A 10,151-nucleotide genomic window follows, 5' to 3' on the forward strand; every position below is an offset into this window, starting at 1 on the left:
AATTTAAAACAATTAAATTATTAAATAGTTGAAAGTTATTAAAGAGTCACCTTTATGAAAATAAACCTTCAATATAAATCATTTATCAAATAATAATAACTTAAATTTATAAATAACATGTTTACATATATATATATATATATATATATATATATGTATATATAGTTAATACGTTTTCATAAAATCGATTTAACAATTTTGATTGACACCATTCTATATAGCAATGAGAATCGATTGTTTATAGACATTTTAACATAAACATTTTTTTGCATCACATTAACATTAATTTACCCCCCCCAAACACTTGCTACTGTACACAGTACCTGCGGTTGCAGGCACTGCGCCGATAGCGGATACATAGTACCCCTGTCGTCGCAAACCTGTGACGGTAGGCCTTTTCCTTCCGCAGGTGTGGGTACAATTCGTGCCCATGGCATTTCATTATATACATTGATTCATGCGATATGAATCACGATGCAATTTATTAAATTTCTCCACTGCGATTTATCAATCACTCATTTGGCATATTATATATAAATATACATAGGTATATATATGTATGTATGTATGTATGTATATATTCGAATTTTATAATAGATTCATAATAAATTTATACATACATATATATATATATATACATATATATATATATACATATATATATATATATATATATATATGTATATATATATACATATATATATATACATATATATATATATATATATATATATATATATATATATGTATATATATATATATATGCATGCTGATCTGAATATATAACCATGTATGTTTTTTTTTTTTCACAAAGATTATATCTACAATTTAAGAATAAGATATTTGCATTATAGAATGCATATAAAATTCTCCAATAAATTAATTTATCCATATTGAGAATGCATATAAATATGAAACTTCTCAGAAGACATATGGAAGACATGAAGAAGACAGTGAATGTGTGATGCGAAAATAGCATAATTAAAATCACAAGAATCTACCCGGATTCTAATGCTAAATTGCTCTTCCTCAAAAAATTCGCAGAGCAAGCTCCTCCCTTCTTCAGAATTCTCGAGTCCTCCAATGCTCCAATTGCTCTCCCAACGCTATGTCTAAGCTTCTATGAATGCCTGAATATAAAGAGCTTTCAGGAAACATCTAGAATGCTTCTAAAAATAGCTGGAAGGTGTCACCAACTAAGCATGGGTCTTTTTCAACCTTCAAGATGAGTCATAGGGTTGTAGACACCATGTGCTTAATTGATGCACTAACCCTCGTGTTGTTGACACATGAGAAATAGAGAAGTGCGTTAATTCTCATGTAAGCTTATAACTCCAATTCACTTTAATATAAATTCTATTTAAATATTTATAACTTTAATTTTAATTTTTATAACTTTTATTATTATTATTTATTTATTACTTTATTATTATATTATTATTATTATTAGTTTTAATTTCTAATTTTTTTTTATTTAATTCTTTTTCTTCAATTAATTCCAATTCAATTAACTATAATCAAAATATCAAATAACATGATATTTTATATTAATTTTCTCAAATAATTAATTTATTAATTAAATCTATTTATTAATACTTAATTAATAGAAAATTCACCATAGACTTTCAAGATAAAATATGAAAATCCATCATAGAGCAAATCACTCAAAATTAGTCTAACGGGATAAAAATCAAGAATTATGTCATCCGACACATTCGGTGGGTAAAATATCTAGATACTTGTCCTACCTCACTAAGACAATTGGTTTAAGGGTTTGAGATTTGGACTTGAGAATTTATCTCCCTTCTCTTATCATTGAGATAGTATAATAGGGTACACTCATCCTAGCAATTCAGGGAAATCGATACCCGGTATCTGCAACCAAAAGAAAAACCATGCATGTACATACAATATATATATATATATATATATATATATATATATATATATATGCTAAGTTAAACAGACAATGGCAGGAAGTCGTGCATCGTGTAGATCCCCACTAAGCAGGTGACTACGACTCCCTTAACCACATCAAAAATGCCATACAATAAGAAAACACACACACCATTCACATGCAAGTATGGGGTAAGTATCCATAATAAAACACATGAGATAATAATCATAAACTAATCATCAATAATAACTGAAAAAAGTATAATGATCATCATGTATGCATGAAATGTAAAGTCTAAATGATCTCATTTCATAACCTCTGAATCCATAACATAATGTCTGATAGTGTCAAAAAAATACCACTAATCCATCAACATAAAACTAGTCCATCATAGTCTGATAATAACAACAATGTCCAGAAAAGATGTGAACGAGAGTAGGCACTACAGAATATGAGCAAATGTGAGTATGAATTCCAGCAACAATTCGATGCAAATTCTCATTCAACCTTTCAAAATGAAGAGATGAGGGTCTCTTAAATAGACTTTCCTGGAATTCATCAACGGTTGAGATCAATTTCAATCAACGGTCAGGATTAAAGGTGAAGTTCAGTCATAAAGGAAGATTTTCCAATTAAAAGGAGTTAACAGATTTAATTTGAGTAAAATAAGGAGTTAACTGATTCAATTTGAGTAGAAAAAAGAGTTAACTGATTTAGCTAATTTTTTATCAATAGTGAACTAAAAATTTCTCTTTTTGAATTGAAGAGAAATTTTACTGAGATATTTAATTTAATAAAATGAGATATGCTCTCATAATTACTTTTTCTATTTATTTAAATAATCTTTAACTAATTAGAGACACTTTTCTTATTTAATTAAATAACTTTGTTTAATTAATTAGGAATGGCTTCTCATTTAATTAAATAACTTTCTTTAATTAATTAGAAGTAAGTACTCCATTTAATTAAATAATTTCATTTAATTATTTCAAAATAATTTTCGAAACTAGTCAACTCAAGTCAACCATGGTTAAATCTGGTCAAATTTTGGTCAAACTTAATCTCTACGTATGTGAATATGAGCAAATGTGAGTATGAATTCCAACAACAATTCGATGCAAATTCCTATTCAACTTTTCAAAATCAAGAGATGTGGGTCTCTTAAATAGACCTCTATAGAATTCATCAACGGTTGTGATCGATTTCAACAAATGTTAGGACTAAAGGTGAAGTTCAATCCTAAATAGAGATTTTCAAATTAAAGGGAGTTAACAGATTTAATTTGAGTAAAATAAGGAGTTAACTAATTCAATTTGAGTAGAAAAAAGAGTTAACTCATTTAACTCATTTTTTATGAATAGTGAACTCAAAATTTCCCTTTTTGAACTGAAGAGAGATTTTGTTGAGATATTTAATTTAATAAAATGAGATACGCTTTCATAATTACTTTTTCTATTTAATTAAATAATCTTTAATTAATTAGAGACACTTTTCTTATTTAATTAAATAACTTCATTTAATTAATTAGGAATGGCTTCTTATTTAATTAAATAATTTTGTTTAATTAATTAGAAGTAAGTACTCCATTTAATTAAATAATTTCGTTTAATTATTTCAAAATTCTTTTCGAAACTAGTCAACTCAAGTCAATCATGGTTAAATCTAGTCAACTTTTGGTCAAACTTGATCTTTGCGTATGTGAACATGAGCAAATGTGAGTATGAATTCCAGCAATAATTCGATGCAAATTCTCATTCAACCTTTCAAAATGAAGAAATGAGGGTCTCTTAAATAGACTTTCCTAGAATTCATCAACGGTTGAGATCGATTTCAATCAACGGTTAGGATTAAAGGTAAAGTTCAGTCATAAAGGTAGATTTCTAAATAAAAGGGAGTTAAGTGATTTAATTTGAGTAAAATAAGGAGTTAACTGAGTCAATTTGAGTAGAAAAATGAGTTAACTGATTTAACTCATTTTTGATCAATAGTGATCTCAAAATTTCCCTTTTTGTACTGAATAGAGATTTTGTTGAAATATTTAATTTAATAAAATGAGATATGCTCTCATAGTTAATTTTTCTATTTAATTAAATAATCATTGATTCATTAGAGACACTTTTCTTATTTAATTAAATAATTTCATTTAATTAATTAAGAATGGCTTCTCATTTAATTAAATAACTTTGTTTAATTAACTAGAAGTAAGTACTCCATTTAATTAAATAATTTCGTTTAATTATTTCAAAATTCTTTTCAAAATAAGTCAACTCAAGAAAATCGTGGTTAAATCTGGTCAACAATTCGATGCAAATTATCATTCAAATATTCAAAATGAAGAGATAAGGGTCTCTTAAATAGACTTTCCTAGAATTCATCAACGGTTGAGATCGATTTCAATCGACCGTCGGGATAAAAGCAGAAGTTTAGTCATAAAGGATGATTTCCAAATTAAAGGGAGTTAGCAAATTTAATTTGAGTAAAATAAAGAGTTAACTGATTGAATTTGAGTAGAAAAAGGAGTTAACTGATTTAGCTCATTTTTTATCAATAGAGAAATGGAAATTTCCCTTTTTGAACTAAAGAGAGATTTTGTTGAGATATTTAATTTAATAAAATGAGATATGCTCTCATAATTACTTTATCTATTTAATTAAATAATCTTTAATTAATTAGAGACACTTTTCTTATTTAATTAAATAACTTCATTTAATTAATTAGGAATAGCTTCTCATTTAATTAAATAAATTTATTTAATTAACTACAAATTAGTACTCCATTTAATTAAATAATTTCATTTAATTATTTTAAAATTCTTTTCGAAACTAGTCAACTCAAGTCAACTGTGGTTAAATCTGGTCAACTTTTGGTCAAACTTGATATTTTCGTATGTGAATATGAGCACATGTGAGTATGAATTCCAGCAACAATTCGAAGCAAATTCTCATTCAACCTTTAAAAATGAAGAGATGATGGTCTCTTAAATTGACTTTCTTGAAATTCATCAATGGTTGAGATCGATTTCAATCAACGGTCACGATTAAAAGTGAAGCTCAGTCATAAAGGGAGATTTCCAAATTAAGGGGAGTTAACGGATTTAATTTGAGTAAAATATGGACTTAACTGATTCAATTTGAGTAAAAAAATGAGTTAACCGATTTAACTCATTTTTTATCAATAGTGAACTGAAAATTTCCCATTTTGAACTAAAGAGAGATTTTGTTGGGATATTTAATTTAATAAAATGAGATATGCTCTCATAATTACTTTTTGTATTTAATTAAATAATCTTTAATTAATTAGAGACACTTTTCTTATTTAATTAAATAACTTCATTTAATTAATTAGGATTGGCTTCTCATTTAATTAAATAACTTTGTTTAATTAATTAGAAGTAAGTACTCCATTTCCTTAAATAGTTTCGTTTAATTATTTCAAAATTCTTTTCGAAACTAGTCAACTCAAGTCAACCGTGGTTAAATTTGATCAACTTTTTGTCAAATTTGATTTTTTCGTATGTCAATATGAGCAAATGGGAGTATGAATTCCAGCAAAAATTTGATGCAAATTTTTGTTCAATTTTTCAAATTGAAAAGATGAGGGTCTCTTAAATAGACTTTCCTGAAATTCATCAACTGTTGAGATCGATTTCAATCAACGGTCAGGATTAAATGTGAAGTTTAGTCATAAAGGGAGATTTCCACATTAAAGTGAGTGAACAGATTTAATTTGAGTAAAATAAGGAGTTAACTGATTCAATTTGAGTAGAAAAAGTAGTTAAATGATTTAACTCATTTTTGATCAACAGTGAACTGAAAATTTCCCTTTTTGAATTGAAGAGAGATTTTGTGGAGATATTTAATTTAATAAAATGAGATATGCTCTCATAATTACTTTTTCTATTTAATTATATAATCTTTAATTAATTAAAGACACTTTTCTTATTTAATTAAATAACTTCACTTAATTAATTAGAAATGGCTTTTCATTTAATTAAATAACTTTGTTTAATTAATTAGAACTAATTACTCCATTTCATTAAATAATTTCGTTTAATTAGTTCAAAATTCTTTTCGAAACTAGTCAACTCATGTCAACCGTGGTTAAATCTAGTCAACTTTTGGTCAAACTCTATCTTTGCGTATGTAAATATGAGCAAATGTGAGTATTAATTCCAACAACAATTCGATACAAATTCTCATTCAACTTTTCAAAATGAAGATATGAGTGTCTCTTAAATAGACTTTTCTGGAATTCATCAACGGTTTAGATTGATTTCAATCAACGGTCAGGGTTAAAGGTGAAGTTGAGTCATAAAGAGAAATTTCCAAATAAAAGGGAGTTAACAGATTTAATTTGAGTAAAATAAGAAGTTAACTGATTCAATTTGAGTAGAAAAATGAGTTAACTCATTTAACTCATTTTTGATCAATAGTGAACTGAAAATTTCCCTTTTTGAACTGAAAAGAGATTTTGTTGAGATATTTAATTTAATAAAATGAGATATGCTCTCATAATTACTTTTTCTATTTAATTAAATAATCTTTAATTAATTAGAGACACTTTTCTTATTTAATTAAATAACTTTATTTAATTAATTAGGAATGACTTCTTATTTAATTAAATAACTTTGTTTAATTAACTAGAAGTAAGTACGCCATTTAATTAAATAATTTCATTTAATTATTTTAAAATTCTTTTCAAAACTAGTCAACTCAATTCAACCGTGGTTAAATTTGGTCAACTTTTGGTCACACTTGATCTTTGCGTATGTCAATATGAGGAAATGTGAGTATGAATTCCAGCAACAATTCGATGCAAATTCTCATTCAACCTTTCAAAATGAAGAAATGAGGGTCTCTTAAATAGACTTTCTTGGAATTCATCAACGGTTGAGATTGATTTCAATCAACGGTCAGGATTAAAGGTGAAGTTCAGTCATAAAAGGAGATTTCCAAATTAAAGGGAGTTAACAAATTTAATTTGAGTAAATAAACGAGTTAACTCATTTCACTCATTTTTGATCAATAGTGAACTGAAAATTTTCTTTTTTGAGTTGAAGAGAGATTTTGATGAGATATTTAAGTTAATAAAATGAGATATGCTCTCATAATTACTTTTTCTATTTAATTAAATAATCTTTAATTAATTAGAGACACTTTTCTTATTTAATTAAATAACTTCATTTAATTAATTAAGAATGGCTTCTCATTTAATTAAATAACTTCTTTTAATTAAATAAAAGTAAGTACTCCATTTAATTAAATAATTTCGTTTAATTACTTCAAACTTTTTTTTGAAACTAGTCAAGTCAAGTGGACCGTGCTTAAATCTGGTCAACTTTTGGTCAAACTTGATCATTGCGTATGTGAATATGAGCAAATGTGAGTATGAATTTTAGCAACAATTCGATGCAAATTCTCATACAACCTTTCAAAATGAAGAGATGAGGGTCTCTTAAATAGACTTTCCTGGAATACATCAACGGTTGAGATCGATTTAATTCAATGCTCAGGATTAAAGGTGAAGTTCAGTCATAAAGGGAGATTTCCAAATTAAAAAGAGTTAACAGATTTAATTTGAGTAAAATAAGGAGTTAACTGATTCAATTTGATTAGAAAAAAGAGTTAACTCATTTAACTCATTTTTTATCAATAGTGAACTGAAAATTTCTCTTTTTGAACTGAAGAGAGATTTTGTTCAGATATTTAATTTAATAAAATGAGATATGCTCTCATTATTACTTTTTCTATTTAATTAAATAATCTTTAATTAATTACAGACAATTTTCTTATTTAATTAAATAACTGCATTTAATTAATTAGTTATGGCTTCTCATTTAATTAAAGAACTTTGTTTAAATAATTAGAAGTAAGTACTCCATTTTATTAAATAATTTCATTTAATTATTTTAGAATTCTTTTCGAAACTAGTCAACTCAAGTCAAGTTTGGTTAAATCTGGTCAACTTTTGGTCAAAATTGATATTTGCGTATGTGAATATGACCAAATGTGAGTATGATTTCCAGCAATAATTCGATGCAAATTCTCATTAAAGCTTTCAAAATGAAGAGATGAGGGTCTCTTAAACAAATTTTCCTCATATTCATCGACGGTTGAAATCGGTTTCAATCAACGGTCAAGATTAAAGGTGAAGTTTAGTTATAAAGGGAGATTTCCAAATTAAAGGGAGTTAACAGATTTAATTTTATTAAAGTAAGGAGTTAACTGATTTAATTTGAGTAGAAAAAGGAGTTAACTCATTCAACTCATTTTTTTTCAATAGTGAACTAGAAATTTCCCTTTTTGAACTGAAGAGAGATTTTGTTGATATAATTAGTTTAATAAATTGAGATATGCTCTCATAATTACTTTTTCTATTTAATTAAATTATCTTTAATTAATTAGAGACACTTTTCTTATTTAATTAAATAACTTCATTTAATTAATTATGAGTGGTTTCTTATTTAATTAAATAACTTATTTAAATTAATTAGAAGTAACTACTCTATTTAATTAAATAATTTTACTTAATTATTTCAAAATTATTTTCGAAACTAGTCAGCTCAAGTCAACCGTGGTTAAATCTAGTCAACTTTTTGTCAAACTTGATCTTTGCATATGTGACTTTGGGAAAATCTGAGTATGAATTCTAGCAACAATTTGATGCAAATTCTTTTTCAACCTTTCAATATGAAGAGATGAGGGTCTCTTAAATAGACTTTCTTAGAATTCATCAACGGTTGAGATCAATTTCAATCAACGGTTAGGATTAAAGGTGAAGTTCAGTCATAAAGGAAGATTTTCAAATTAAAGGGAGTTAACAGATTTAATTTGAGTAAAATAAGGAGTTAACTGATTCAATTTGAGTAGAAAAATGAGTTAATTGATTTAACTACTTTTTTATTAATAGTGAATTGGAAATTTCCCTTTTTGAACTGAAAAGAGATTTTGTTGAGATATTTAATTTAATAAAATGAGATATGCTCTTATAATTAGTTTTTCTATTTAATTAAATAATCTTTAATTAATTAGAGACACTTTTCTTATTTAATTAAATAACTTCATTTAATTAATTAGGAATGGCTTCTCATTTAATTAAATAACTTTGTTTAATTAATTAAAAGTAAGTACTCCATTTAATTAAAGGTGAAGTTCAGTCATAAAGGGAGATTTCCAAATTAGAGGGAGTTAACATATTTAATTTGAGTAAAATAAAGAGTTAACTGATTCAATTTGAGTAGAAAAAGGAGTTAACTGATTTAACTCATTTTTGATCAATAGTGAACTGAAAATTTTCCTTTTTCAACTGAAGAGAGATTTTGTTGAGATATTTAATTTAATAAAATGAGGTATGCTCTCATAATTACTTTTTCTATTTACTTAAATAATCTTTAATTAATTAGAGACACTTTTCTTATTTAATTAAATAACTTCATTTAATTAATTAAGAATGGCGTCTCATTTAACTGAATAACTTTGTTTAATTAATTAAAAGTAAGTACTCCATTTAATTAAATAATTCTATTTAATTATTTAGAAATTCTTTTCGAAACTAGTCAACTCAAGTTAACCATCGTTAAATCTGGTCAACTTTTGGTCAAACTTGATCTTTGCGTATGTGAATATCAAGAAATGTGAGTATGAATTCCAGCAACAATTCAATGCAAATTCTCTTTCAACTTTTAAAAATTAAAAGATGAGGGTCTCTTAAATAGACTTTCCTGGAATTCATCAACGTTTGACATCGATTTCAATCAATGGTCAGGATTAAAGGTGAAGTTTAGTCATAAAAGGAGATTTTCAAATTAAAGAGAGTTAACAAATTTAATTTGAGTAAAATAAGAAGTTAACTGATTATATTTGAGTAGAAAAAGGAGTTAACTGATTTAACTCATTTTTGATCAATAGTGAACTGAAAATTTCTCTTTTTGAACTAAAGAGAGATTTTGTTGAGATATTTAATTTAATAAAATGAGATATGCTCTCATAATTACTTTTTCTATTTAATTAAATAATCTTTAATTAATTAGAGACACTTTTCTTATTTAATTAACTAACTTCATTTAATTAATTAGGAATGGGTTCTTATTTAATTAAATAAATTTGTTTAATTAATTAGAAGTAAGTACTCCATTTAATTAAATAATTTTGTTTAATTATTTTAAAATTCTTTTCGAAACTAGTCAACTCAAGTCAACTGTGGTTAAATCTGCTCAACTTTTTGTCAAACTTGATCTTTGCGCATGTGAATATGA

Source organism: Cupressus sempervirens, chromosome 9 (assembly GCF_028749045.1).
Source record: "Cupressus sempervirens isolate cs-2001-9-10 chromosome 9, ASM2874904v1, whole genome shotgun sequence".
In the NCBI taxonomy this organism is placed as follows: domain Eukaryota; kingdom Viridiplantae; phylum Streptophyta; class Pinopsida; order Cupressales; family Cupressaceae; genus Cupressus; species Cupressus sempervirens.